A 13,028-nucleotide genomic window follows, 5' to 3' on the forward strand; every position below is an offset into this window, starting at 1 on the left:
TATACATTTACTCAACCAAGCCAATCCCGTGTCAAGAGGGAGCGGCGTCGCTGGCGCAGAGGGCTGAACCCCGATGCAGAGTCCAAAAAGGCAGGCAGGCAGAGGTCCAAAACAATATTCTTTTATTTTCAACAAAAAGCTCAAAACAGGCACACACTTACTGCAGCAAGGATCAACAAAAAGTACAAAAAGCTGTGGCAAAACTTGGCGAGATGAGACAAGAATTTCCTGGCATGGACATGAAGACAAAACAACAACCTGACAAAGAGTAACAGGGAAGATGAGGACTAAATAGACAACATAACAAGAGACATAACAAGAGACAGGTGAAACACATTAAGGGAGGAGAAAGCGATCAGGATAACCAAAAGCAAAGCTACATGAAAAAGAGATACACAGGGGAAGTGACACTTTCAAAATAAAACAGGACATGACAAAAACCTGGAACATAACACATGGAAACACATGGCAAGACACACATGGACCAGAAATCAAAAGACAGAACACAAGGCGTGACATCCTGAAAGCTAATGGCAACACCACAATGAAGACTATGGGTTTGTGACAGGGTTCATTGCCTCCTTGCCCTCTGAACAGCTGTGTGCAAAAAGCCACCACCATTTTATCAGTAATGGCACAAAAAAATCATGGTGCTAAAAGTAGCACATAACCTTTCTGAAATGTGGCACAGCACTTACATATGTGTCAAACAGTGGAGGATTGGGTTTGAGACTTGCTGCTTCTCTCTTCCTCAGTTTTTCACCTTGGTTCAACGTGTGTTTTGTCCTGTGGAATTCCACTCTGCATGACTCATCGAGCTGGCATCAGTGTAGTCTGGCACTGATTCTGTCCAAAAGGTTAAAGCATTGTGATTCAGACCCAACCCGAATAACCCATCCATTACTAACTTGTGATGCCTAATGCATGTGGTGTGTGTGGGGAGACTGAATGTGCTTTCACTCATACATTTGTTTCATATGTGTATTATGAGAGTAGCAGCATGAGCACCAGGGGGCATTACATGAAGATATTCCATCTGAGCTGGGGAGGAGAATGTGGACCATAATTATTTCAGATCTGATATCAAATTAAACACAGATTGTGCTAGATTTAATTAGGGGGAAATTAATTACTGCTCTGATTGAGGATGAATCACAGATACATTCACTTCAGCTGATTCATTTAAACACATAAAGCATAATGTGTTGAACAGTTGAAGGCCTTACTGGAGGACTGTAGCAGAGAAAGCCATTGATTTCCTCCCTGCCGATAATTCTGTGTGTGTGTGTGTGTGTGTGTGTGTGCGTGCGTGTGTGTGTGAGTCACTCATCTCTGAGCTGGAGCTGTGAGCTGTCAATGAGATGAGTGGAAAACCTGTCAGAGAGTGAGGTGGCAGTGAGACACCACCACGGCCCGAGGGATTGGTGGGTGAGAAATGTGTTGCCTTTGTGTTGGATTTCACTGTCCCTCTCCAACAGGGATAAAGGGAGAGGAAATTTTTATATACATTCACAATGGCCTTTATTCCAAAGATTCAAAGATTATTATTGTCAATTCACTATATGTGCAGGATATACAAGAGAATCGAAATACTGTTTCTCTCCCACCTTAGTACTAATGCCATGCAAAAGAAAGAAAATGAGAAAAAGATAAAAAAAAATATAGCAGTATGAAAATAAATAATGCTCTAGGGGAATATAAAAATCAATCCTATGCCCAATAATAGCAGTAGTGCAAATACAAATTCACAATGAGTGTGCTGAGTCTTTATGTGCTAAATAGCTAAGATAATGTCCTTGTGTAAATGAGTGTGTTACAGTCTGGGGGCAGGGGGCAGAGGGGGGAGGTAGTGGGTTCAGCATCCTGACAGCCTGGTGGATGAAGCTGTTCAACAGTCCACTGGCCTTCACCAGCTACCCAAGCGACTCAATACTTACTTTTAAAATTGCGCTCCTAGGCTGCTGTTTTGTCGTAGATGTCCGCCATCTCTTTTTAAAACACACATCATGTGAGTTAAATTGTAACGTAAGTGACATACACTTAACACATAATGTAAACTCATGTGTGTCCTTAAATGTCCTTAAAAGTGGTCTGCTATTTATAAAGCATCCAATGGCATGACTTCAGGGCCTGAACTGAGACACAGCTCAAAAGTGTTTTAGCTGTTGAATAATATAAAAAAAAAAAATTTAATTGTATGTCAAGTATCATGGTGCTCGTGATTCCAATTTTTGAACGAAAAGGATCACATTTAAAGATTATGACCAATATCTTTTATGTACACACACTGGTAGTTCCAGTGTTGAAGGACAAATGGTCATATTGTACAGGTATTGGCTGTTTAGCTTTCCCACGTGGCGAAGTCCATAATACCTCAAAAAGTGATTAGCTTGGAAAAGAATTTCAGGAATGATTTACAGATTTATTATTATTTTGTTTTTTTGTAGTGATAATATCTCATCTGACCTTCATCCAAAGTGACATTGCCTAAAAAGCACCAAGAGGGAACTGTAACTCCAAAATGAACTTGATCTGACGCTCTGAGGCACAAAGCAGCAATTACAGACAAAAATTACACTTGTTATCGCATTTCGCCTTCCTTATGCCTGAATTCATGTTGATGTTTCACCCAGGCGAGAGAGTCCTTGATGAGGCACAGAGACCGAACCCTCTTTAAAATGCCTGTGCGTTTCACATGGTGAGACAGAGATAATGACTGTGCAGCTATGGGTATGAATGCACACATTGGCATTTCCTCCCTCAGGGAACACAGCCCACAGTCAAGGCCTGAAACACTGACTCATCAAGGCACATACTGTAGGGAGAGCGAGGATGGAAGAGAAAGGACGAGAGGAGATAACCAGAGAGCCACAACTTGTAATTTGTTCTGCACATTTGTCATTTCTTCAGTGCCAGATGTTACCTTAATGAAAACGTGTAGAACATTTCAAAGAGTTTAACGTGATCCGTGGTGAAGATGAGCTTTTCCAGCTGTGGGACTGAATTTGAAGTGAGAGTTGTGGAATGGCATGAGCAGCTTTTTTTTTTTACCCAATGTGGAGAGGGCGGCGACGTGGAGAAGACTTAGCAAGCTGCGGTTATTATTCTCCTCTGGAGCACCAGCTGATGTTGATCTGCCATACAAGGCCAAAGAATGTCAGATACGAGGGAGGGCAGGGAGTGCGTGAAGAAAGCTCTCGCACTTTCACATCTCTGCACGCACACGTTTACTTTACGTGCACATTTGTGAGCTTGCATGGAAGTAAATGCACATATCCACATGTGCACACTCATACAGAAATATTGAAAAATCAACAGTTCCCAGGCCTCAGGAGGTGGCAGCTATGCAAACTCAGCTGCTCTGACTTACAGTAAGCAACTAAGCTCCTTGGCTTAACCACAACCTGAGTACAGATCTGTTTTCTTTTCTTCCAGAGAGCTGAGCTAAGTCCATTTGCACAGACCTCCAAGCACTGGAGGTAAATTCCCTTGTGCTTATACCAGGTCTTATTATGTGATATTTATCTACATGAACCATTTATGTCCGTGTACCATGGCTGCAGTCATACCACAGGCCTCCAGGGAAAGCTATTCATATCAATATCAACATGAACTAAGATGTTGAGAAGAACAGTGAAAAGAAGAAGGACACACCAACCTTTTAAACAGCTACATTTGAGGCTTAAAGTTCATTTCAACGGAACCGATCATAGGATCGCTTGCAGACGCATTTGCATACGTTGGCCTAGCACTTAAGTGAATTTCTGACACTGACAAAGTAGAAACTGCCTTTGTTGTGTTGAGCTTTGAGGGAACTGTGAAACCTCAAAAGTCACAAATAGAGGAAGCTATCATATCAGCTGTGTCACACACTCCTCCAGAAAACCGACGGCTCATGGTGTATGACTGAAAAAAGCAGATGTCACAACCACGTACCCTTGACCTAAACCCTAACCTCATCTGTACACTGAAAAGGTTTTCGGTCACAATGCTTCCATCACCACACAAATAAATTTGATGTGCTGCAGTGTGGTGTGACTGAACCAACACTAACAACATGTCAGATCTGTTTTCAGCCTAACTTTTCTCTGTTTCAGACACAGTTAGGTTTTGGTTTCTTTGAGGATGTGTGCCACTAACCTGACAGTGGCTGGAAAGAAGCTGTTACACAAGCAGGCCTTATGAGTGCTGATGCTCACGGGCCTGGTGTGTCAGGTTGTAGCCTGGGCCCACCTACCTGAACAGAGCATTATTCAGTGTGCTCTGATTCTGCACCACAAAACCTGTGGAGTGAACTAGAGGGAAGGAGACATGTCATACATCAGCATGAAGCTAAACAAACATGATTGTGCCTGGAGAATTCTGTTTTCAAGTTTCAAACAAACAAGTTGCAAAATATTTCTTCTTGGCTTCAGCACATCTTCATCTATGATCAAACAGGTTAATCAGTTTGTTCACATAAATCATTGTCAAATGTGTGATAGTATTTCATGTGATCCTGATTTAGGCCATTTTCATTTTGGCACCTGTAACAGCCCTGTGTTACCCTGTTACCAAAAGGTGCTAATCCACTGGATCCTGTTAACCTTTACCACTACCCACCCCCCTCCCCCTCTGAGTTAATTATATTGCAGTCTTTTCAGAGAAGAGAGTTTTTCGAGCAATCCAGGGCTCTAGTAAGTGCCTGTTGTGGTACTGCAATGTTAATAGTCCTGGATTAGTGAGACAATGGAGGTGGTGCTGGGATCAAGCTGTGAAGAGGCAGGGTCCACAGATGGGATCGTCATAGCTGCAGGGCCGGGGCTATGCGTGCAAACACACACACACACACACACACACACAGGACAAGGGAATCAATGCAAATGTGCAAAAATCTACAGACGTGTCCATGGAGTCGTACAACGTGAAAGCACACATACACACACATTAAACACACCGCACACGTTTTTCACATTTGCTCCGTTACAACATTAAGGATCACATCATCATGTTGCACAGTCACAGATGAATACACGTCAGCCTCAGATCTGAACACACACGCATAAAAACCGAATCTATTTTTTACAGACAAATTCTCACTTGTCACGTATCACATTATCACGTTGCACAAGACAGACACAGAGTCCCACCCCTAACCTAAATGTCCAGTTCACATGAGAACAAGATCTGTCTGATCTGGAATGTCCTTTTCTACTATGACTGATACTGTTGGTGTTGTCAGCAAGATTCAGAATAATAGACAAATGCAGAAGAAGGAGAAACCAGAAGCGATGTAATAAACACCACCACATGTAAGAAATGTGTGTATGTGGGATTGTAGATGGGATTGCAGATGAACGATGACATAGGTTACATATTAAGATATTAACACACTCTGATCAGGGTGTCTGCTAAGAACCAACCCCCAATGTACACAACTCCTTCCCACGCATTTCTGGTTAATATGTGTCAAACTGTTACAGTGGTGATATATTTATTTGGCACATGCACTTCAAAAGAGGTTTGGGGGGAAAACTGAATGTTATTCAGTTAAGATGTAAATACATAATCAAATGTAGACTTGGATTTAAATGTATTTACAAATTAGCTTTAGGGGTTTCATCTGCTCACATTACTAGCTAGGTCACTGCGCACACAAATGGAAGAGTTCAGCTCATTTAGAACGGAAATTTTGCTCATAATTCTGTGCCTGGTAGCTCTCTTGATATTTGAAAGGGTGCTCCAATTGATCAGCTACTGATCATTTTAAGTAAGCTGATTTTATTTCTAAAAAGGCCAATCAGGGGAGCTGATCAGTTAAATATGTGAGATGATTTCTGTATGCTCTGCTTAAATATCACAGTGGACTCCAGAACTTTCTGACAGAATCCTTAGCCAACTGCACCACAGAAAATGTGACTGAGATGATCAAAAGACAAACTGAACCTGTATTTAAATACAATCCCTGTATTTCCCTGTATTTAAATACAATACCCCACATGCACTAAATAAATACAGTGCAATATATGGGCTGTAATCTGAAGTGTTACTGTGTCCTCTGTTCAGATATGACTCATCTCATCCCTCATCTTTTTGTGCCTTTTCCTGTCTTCTCACTTGGGTGTCTTCTGTATCTAACAAACTGACTAAGGACAATTTAAGAAATTTTATAGAGCAAAAGCATTTTGGTGGAAAGTTGAGGTTCTATGTCACCATTATCTCTCCTTGTTTCCATTCGAAGTAAAACTTTGTTCATGTTTAAACCTTTAGCATTTCAACATTTAAGATAAGATAAGATAAGATGAGATAAAAACTTTATTGATCCTGCAGGAAACTGTTGTGTCAGGGTTGCAATACAAAGAAGCATACAAAAGGAGCAAGTAATTTTTCACACAAAATATAAAAATAACAGAGTACTATAAAAAACAACAGAGTATATCCATGAGGTACAGTTAGATAACGGCAGATAAGGTGCAGAATGGCAACGGATAAGGTGCGGATACAATCTTAAAATGTTAATTGTAGTGCAGGATAAACTGTTTTTGTCCTGCGTGGAGAAAGGGGATGAGTTGAAGAGTTTGACAGCCACAGGGTGGAAGGACTTCCTGTGGCGCAAATAGCACATGCAATAGTTATGTATAAATCTGGCATGACCTCTAAACCACTCTACTTTATTTATGATGCATTTCCTTGACAAAAAATACAAAAATACAATAAGCACTGGTACACGCAATCACCAGCAATCATTAGTCAGCCTAGGTCTACTTTATCCTGTCATTTTGTCTTTCACACAGACACACTGACTCTCTTCCTTCCTACGGTGACACTGGAACTGGCACACTGGTGGTTTAAAACCCTTGAGGATGTTTTGCCTGGCTGTGGCTTCAGTAAAGAGCCCATTACCGTCAGAGGACAATGGAGGAGGTGGTAAACAGGAGGTTGAGAAAGAGAAGAAAGAGAAGGACAGATGGGAAGATGCAGAAGTCTGAGACAAAGGCTTTAATAGACCGTGTACTGTTAAAACCATTTGGTTAAAGGCAATAAATCAACACGATGAATATGATTCATATGATTCATATGAGTCAATATCTTTAGAGCAAATTTCATGGAGACACGCTGTGGAATTGCTCATGATTTCTCCATATTATATGTCCCTGTATGAGAACCCATCCCCCTTTAGTCCCTGCAGTGAGATCAGGCAGGCTGGTAAAGTTGGGGGCAGGGCGATTTTCTTTCTTTCAGTCTCTGGAGCCTGCTGACAGCTGCTCGGTGAGGCCTGGGGCTTCTGCTTTAGTAGGCAGAACCACAGCCACATCCTGGAAGATTCAGTGAGGACCTCATGCATGCGCACGACCATGGACGACCGCAAACTGGAGCAACCTGAAATAAAGACACCCTTGACAAAGAAGTTCCAATGTTTACTCAATCTGGCCATATATGCTAATATTTGCGAAATCCCTGTGTGGGTGTGTAGGGTGGGAGAGAGACATGACTCTCATGACATGATTTAAAGTCCATCATAAATGACGGCTGCTTCCTGTCGAGGCCCAAACGGTGGTTACCCAGGTCACATGGCTTGACCCACCTCATGTAAATCGTCAAGTTCTACCACACCCAGATCCTCGAGAAATGAATCTGGTCTCTTCCTGGAATGGCATGGGCAAGTTTGGGAAAGGCTGCACGTTTTGCAACTGTAAGAGAAGAGAAATTCAGAAATTGCGTAATGTGTAATGTGGATGTTGCTGAAGAACATTTTAATACTGAAATGTTCTTAATCGATATTAGAACCACTTTGATAGCTGTTACATACATTTTACAGCACACATTTCAACATTTCTTTTTATTTTCAAGCTATAATATTTATATAAATTAAAGAAAATGACCTTTTTATGAAGTGTTTATTATCACTAATATGTTATAAAGGCAAAGAGAAGGAGGTTGAGGCAAGCTGTTGGTGAATCTAAATGAGACGCTGAAGTAATCAAACCCCAAATGATTAACTTGGATCAATAAAACGACCCAATTTAAAAAGCCTGACCAGCAAACTTAGGCTATCAATACTGATGACAGGAGTGAGAAATGACTCTGAGGCATCAAGGACAAAGGAGGAGACAGCTCTCCAATGCATGGCTCTGGAGACGAGCCAAGGCCTGTTTGTGAAGCTACCATGCCATTTGCCCAGCAACTCCAGGAACAGGTGGAACACGTCAAGTAAACACAGACATGCCAGGCCGGATGGTTTTCATTTTCTTTGTGACTGTGAAGTTCAGAGGAGTGCATTTCCATACCCTTAGAGCAAAGGTGACCACCGTGGTCATTAAAATGGGAACTACATCTTCATAAGGAGGTGTGTGTGTGTACAAGAGTTTTTCTGCGTTATGAAGATACTATACGTGTCTCTTCTTTATGGAAACCGATTTCTGCCAAGACCAACTATATATATAAAGTAAAGTAAAAAAAAATTATAACAATGAAAAGGATTCTCATGCTGAGTAAGTTTGTTTGATTAGTTAATGATAAAATGTTCATGGTTGGTCAGAGATGTTTTACCTAGCAAGAAGTGAGTCAAAATAAATACGAGCTAAAAGTAGTAGTAGTAGTAAAAATTCTCACATATTACAAGTACAACTACAAGTATTAGTATAGTATAATATTTCAAACAACAATAAAAAATCTTCCTGGCAGAACTGGGCTTCCAAAGACCTGCTTGTCAATACTGAGTTACACAATAACTTGCTGACCTCCAATTCGAACAGCCTGTACAGTCACCACACCCTCTCAAGTAAGCCCAAGTTTAGCTAAGTTCCGGAGGACGATTCCATTAACATCCGCATCATGTTACTCCTAACATGGGACCACCCAAAGTGCCTAATCTGGGATGGCAGACATGTTGTCTGAATGATGTCAAGGCAGGTTTGCTTTCTCAGCCTTGGCTCTCAGTGCTGCTGCTGTTCCTGTGAGCATCCCCTCACACAGAGCTCAGATAGGCCCATGTTTCCTCCAAAGTTAATTACGGCCACAGCTTGCATGGAGGCATATCATTAGCAGTAATTGCACACAGCATCCCACTGCCATGTGCTTCCCTTTTTTTTTTTCTGTCCCAGATTTACGATGCACTGATCCATGAAGGGGCAGTGCACCCCTCCACATGCTGCGAATAGGAACGTGTTGGATGGAGGCGAAGGAATGATGCAACTCCAGGCCAAGTGTGTGAGCATGTGGTCACATCTATCAATCAGGTCTAAGTCCAGGACTGGGTATCACAGAGGAAAACCGGCAAACGTGGACGGATAGTGCGGTTCCACGTCGACTCCAGGAAATACAGGGATTACTGAGAGGCGGAGCGTGTTTGTTGTGTAAGCATGTTCATGTGTATAGTTGTACATGTTTTCATATCAACAGTGGAACAGATGTTCACTCCTGTTAAGTTGCACAACTGGTTGGTGCATGCTGAGCCATGGACTGCAGATATTCAAATCTACATGCATTTCGGAGAGGTCCACTTCAACGACTGCTGCAGCACACCACCACAAATGAGGAAGACGTTCTCAATAAAATAACATGCAAAGCAATAGAACACATGCAAGGCGAGAACCACACTGACCAGTTTCACAGCACCTATAAAATGTAACCATAACCTACATGCTGCAACTGCAGACAGCACAACAGAAACACTGTGACGTCGACTGCCTCCCAATTATGTTGGGAAAGCGGCCACCGATTTTAGGTTTGATTCAGATATTATTATAGATATCTGCTATACACTGACTACACAGAAAGTGTGCATTATAAACAGGCTAACATAAGTTATTGTGTGACTACCTAAGTTACAACCATGATAACAGCTTGCATACCTGGGCCTGAGTTTTAACTGTACACTGGAAATTTCATATTCTAATGTAGTTCTATTTTGTCTGAGCAACTTGCAGCATTTCTGTATTTGCTTGCGATGTGTCTGCATCACATTTTGTTATACTGCATATTCCATATTTACTGTATGTTTGCTTCATTTGAGTGTTACATTGACTTGCTTCTGTTTTCTTTAGTTACAGAGCCCTGAGCTCTACTAGCTCATATTCTTGTGAAGATCATGCACTGGATGGTGTGTTTGTGTTTATGCACATTCACGAACATCCAAATGCTAATAAATAAAAAAGGAATTTTATCTCAGAAACACAGATAAAGTAGGAATGCACATGCCAAAAGGCCCGTTGTGAACAAACAGAAGCAGATGTACCCTCCCTTCATAGTCAAGGGATCCACAGTATAAGGCCATGTTGGCTCCACTTCAATAAAAACTGCTCCCAGCATGACAAATCTCTCCTCAGTGGTCACTGCGGTCCTGCCTGCAGGGCTCCCAGCAAACAGTTTCTTTGTTTCATGCATCTTGCGCATAAGTGCATGTGTTTCTTTGTGTGTGGCTCCCAGCTAGGTTCAGAAATTGCAGCATGCCTGCCTGCCTGCCTGCTTGCCTGCCTTCCTACACCCCTCCCAGCTTCACCTGCACAGTGTCCCGGATCGGCGCTAAGCAACGGCCACTGAGCCAAACAGCCTCAGATGGTGTGGACTTGCCTGCGGGAAGAGCAGACTTAACACAAACTAGAAAAACTGAAAACAAACACTAGAGCAGTAATAAACACAAAGGCAGGACCACATGGGTTTATCTAAAGTGTAAATCAGGGTTTCATGCCCACTGGGCAGATGCTGACCTTTTACATGTGAATGTGTAAATGTGAATACCACACAATGAGCTCTGATATGGAGGAGGTTCTGTCGCAGCAATGAATTAGGAAAGCAAAGTGCTTTCTTAATTCAGATAAGCTGGGATTCAGTCCAGCACCACAGTCTAAAGCCATCTATTTCCTTCATGTACACAATAATGAGCGTTCTTTATGATTTTTTGTCAAACAATGGAAGCTTTTGACATGACAGGAAGCACAACAGACCAGCAGTTCAACCGTTTCTAACTGTGGCATTAGACCTTGAATGGGTAATGAAGGGTACAAGAGCATTGTGATCCTTTGAGGGGCAGCCTCACTGACTTTCAACCTGAACAATGAAAGTACACTCTGCAGGAATGTTGCTGTAATGATTAACAATCAACCCTTTGCAGATTTACAGTATTATGATTTTGGGCATGGGACAGCCTGGACAGCTTCTTGTTGGGGAAAACAGTCCAATGCAGTATTCATTTTTCATTCATTTCTAAAGCTTATAGACAGATGTGTATATTTGAAAAAGGGCAAGAAAACACATTTTATTAGACTAACTTTGTGTTTGAAATCACATGCTAACATGCTGCCTCCATTCTCAGTCAGCATGTACTTCATACTGCCTAGTGTGTAGTATGCTAAGTATGCCACTGCCATCAGACATGACAGGCATGTTGTGACTATTGTGTGAAGGTTTCATTTTATAAAAGGAGGATTACATAATTTTCAGTACTGGATAACTGCCACACTTGACTGTGTTTGAAGCAAGACGCTGCAACAGAATGCTAAATTATCTAAAAAAGCTTGTGAAGTTGTGCTCATATTGAACTCTCCATACCAGTGGCTATAGTACTGGTCTTTAACTCCCAGACTGGTCAATTTCAAACATGTGTTTAATATCACACCTTGCTGGCTTATCCTTGTTGAATCAGTCAGTTTGCTTTAGGGCAGCCTTGGGGGGAGGGAGATCTCCAGCTGAATCTCACACACTAGTTATGCAACAGACATACTCAACCGCTCCTATTTATGACCGAGGCTACAAATCATCGCACATGGCATGGCCGCAGCTGAGGGAGAGCTTGTAATATGGGTGAGGAGGGATGACAGGAAGATGTAAGAAAACATCAAAAAGGAGTGTGTATTGTGCTGTGATAATAGCCTTGCAAGACTTCGCTCTACTCACAGATGCAAAGGGGCAGTCATCACACTGTAGGATGTTTATGATACCTTTTTTATGGATTAAATAAACTAATGGTGTCTAAATATATATCTTACAAATAAGAGCCAAGAGGATCAAAATCAGTAGTGCCATTTTAGCAGTATGGAAAACCCAAGTCTCAAGTTGATATCCAACTGGAACAGCCTCAGCAGGATGACAGAAAACATATGACCACGAGGAAATCAGAGGACCTGTGGTTGAGCTGCAACCTGAAACGTAGTTAAGGACAGTGGGGGAAGCCATAGTTTGACAGAAAGCAAGGCTAGTCTTTTCCACGTTTCCAGTCTTTGTGCTAAGCTAACCGTGCGCTTGCTGTAACAGCATATGTACCATACAGATATGAAAATGTTGTTCTTCTCATCTAACTCTCAGCATGAAAACAAATAAACATATTTGCTGGATACAATGGTGCCTTTGTCTGTTCCTGACATGCACTCACTTTTAGTCCTAAAGGGTGGGGCAAGGTCCTACAACACTGGATCCTGCATTTCCCATATTTCAGCTGGATAGCCTGTTTATTTAGACACCCTCCCTAATAAATGGTGTTTTATTTAGCCCCAGCCAGCTGGCATTTCTTCACATCACTACAGTTAAATTGTGGAAAGCTTCCATACTGCTCATCATGTGTTCACACAGAAAGCAAATTCTCACCTAACTTTACTAGCACAAGTTTGATTACAGGAACATTTATTTTCATTTATCTCAAACAGCCAAAGTGCTTTACTGCACATTGGCCATGAGCTAGCAATGACAGACAAGGGTGTGTGTGTGTTTGAAGTCAATCCAGCCTCTGCCTGAACTCAGTAGTCACCAGAGATTCTGCTCCTCCACGTACAATCATGATGTACATTTCCCCCTGAGTCAGCAGCCAACATTTTTCCCTGAAGTTGAATATTGTCAGCTTGCATTAACTTGACTGGTGGGAACACCTTCACGATGAATTACAGCGGAATTTTTCCCCATGTGTAAAATGGGTGACAGAATTTTTGAATTAAAATTAAGATTAAAATTAGATAGTGGTCCCCACATTCAGCAATTTGGCCATTAAAAACAAGGATCCAAGTATGGGCACATATAACCCGAGCTAACCAACTGATAGCTAACACCATCTCTTCTTA

The sequence above is a fragment of the Scatophagus argus genome, chromosome 10, assembly GCF_020382885.2.
Source record: "Scatophagus argus isolate fScaArg1 chromosome 10, fScaArg1.pri, whole genome shotgun sequence".
In the NCBI taxonomy this organism is placed as follows: Eukaryota; Metazoa; Chordata; class Actinopteri; family Scatophagidae; genus Scatophagus; species Scatophagus argus.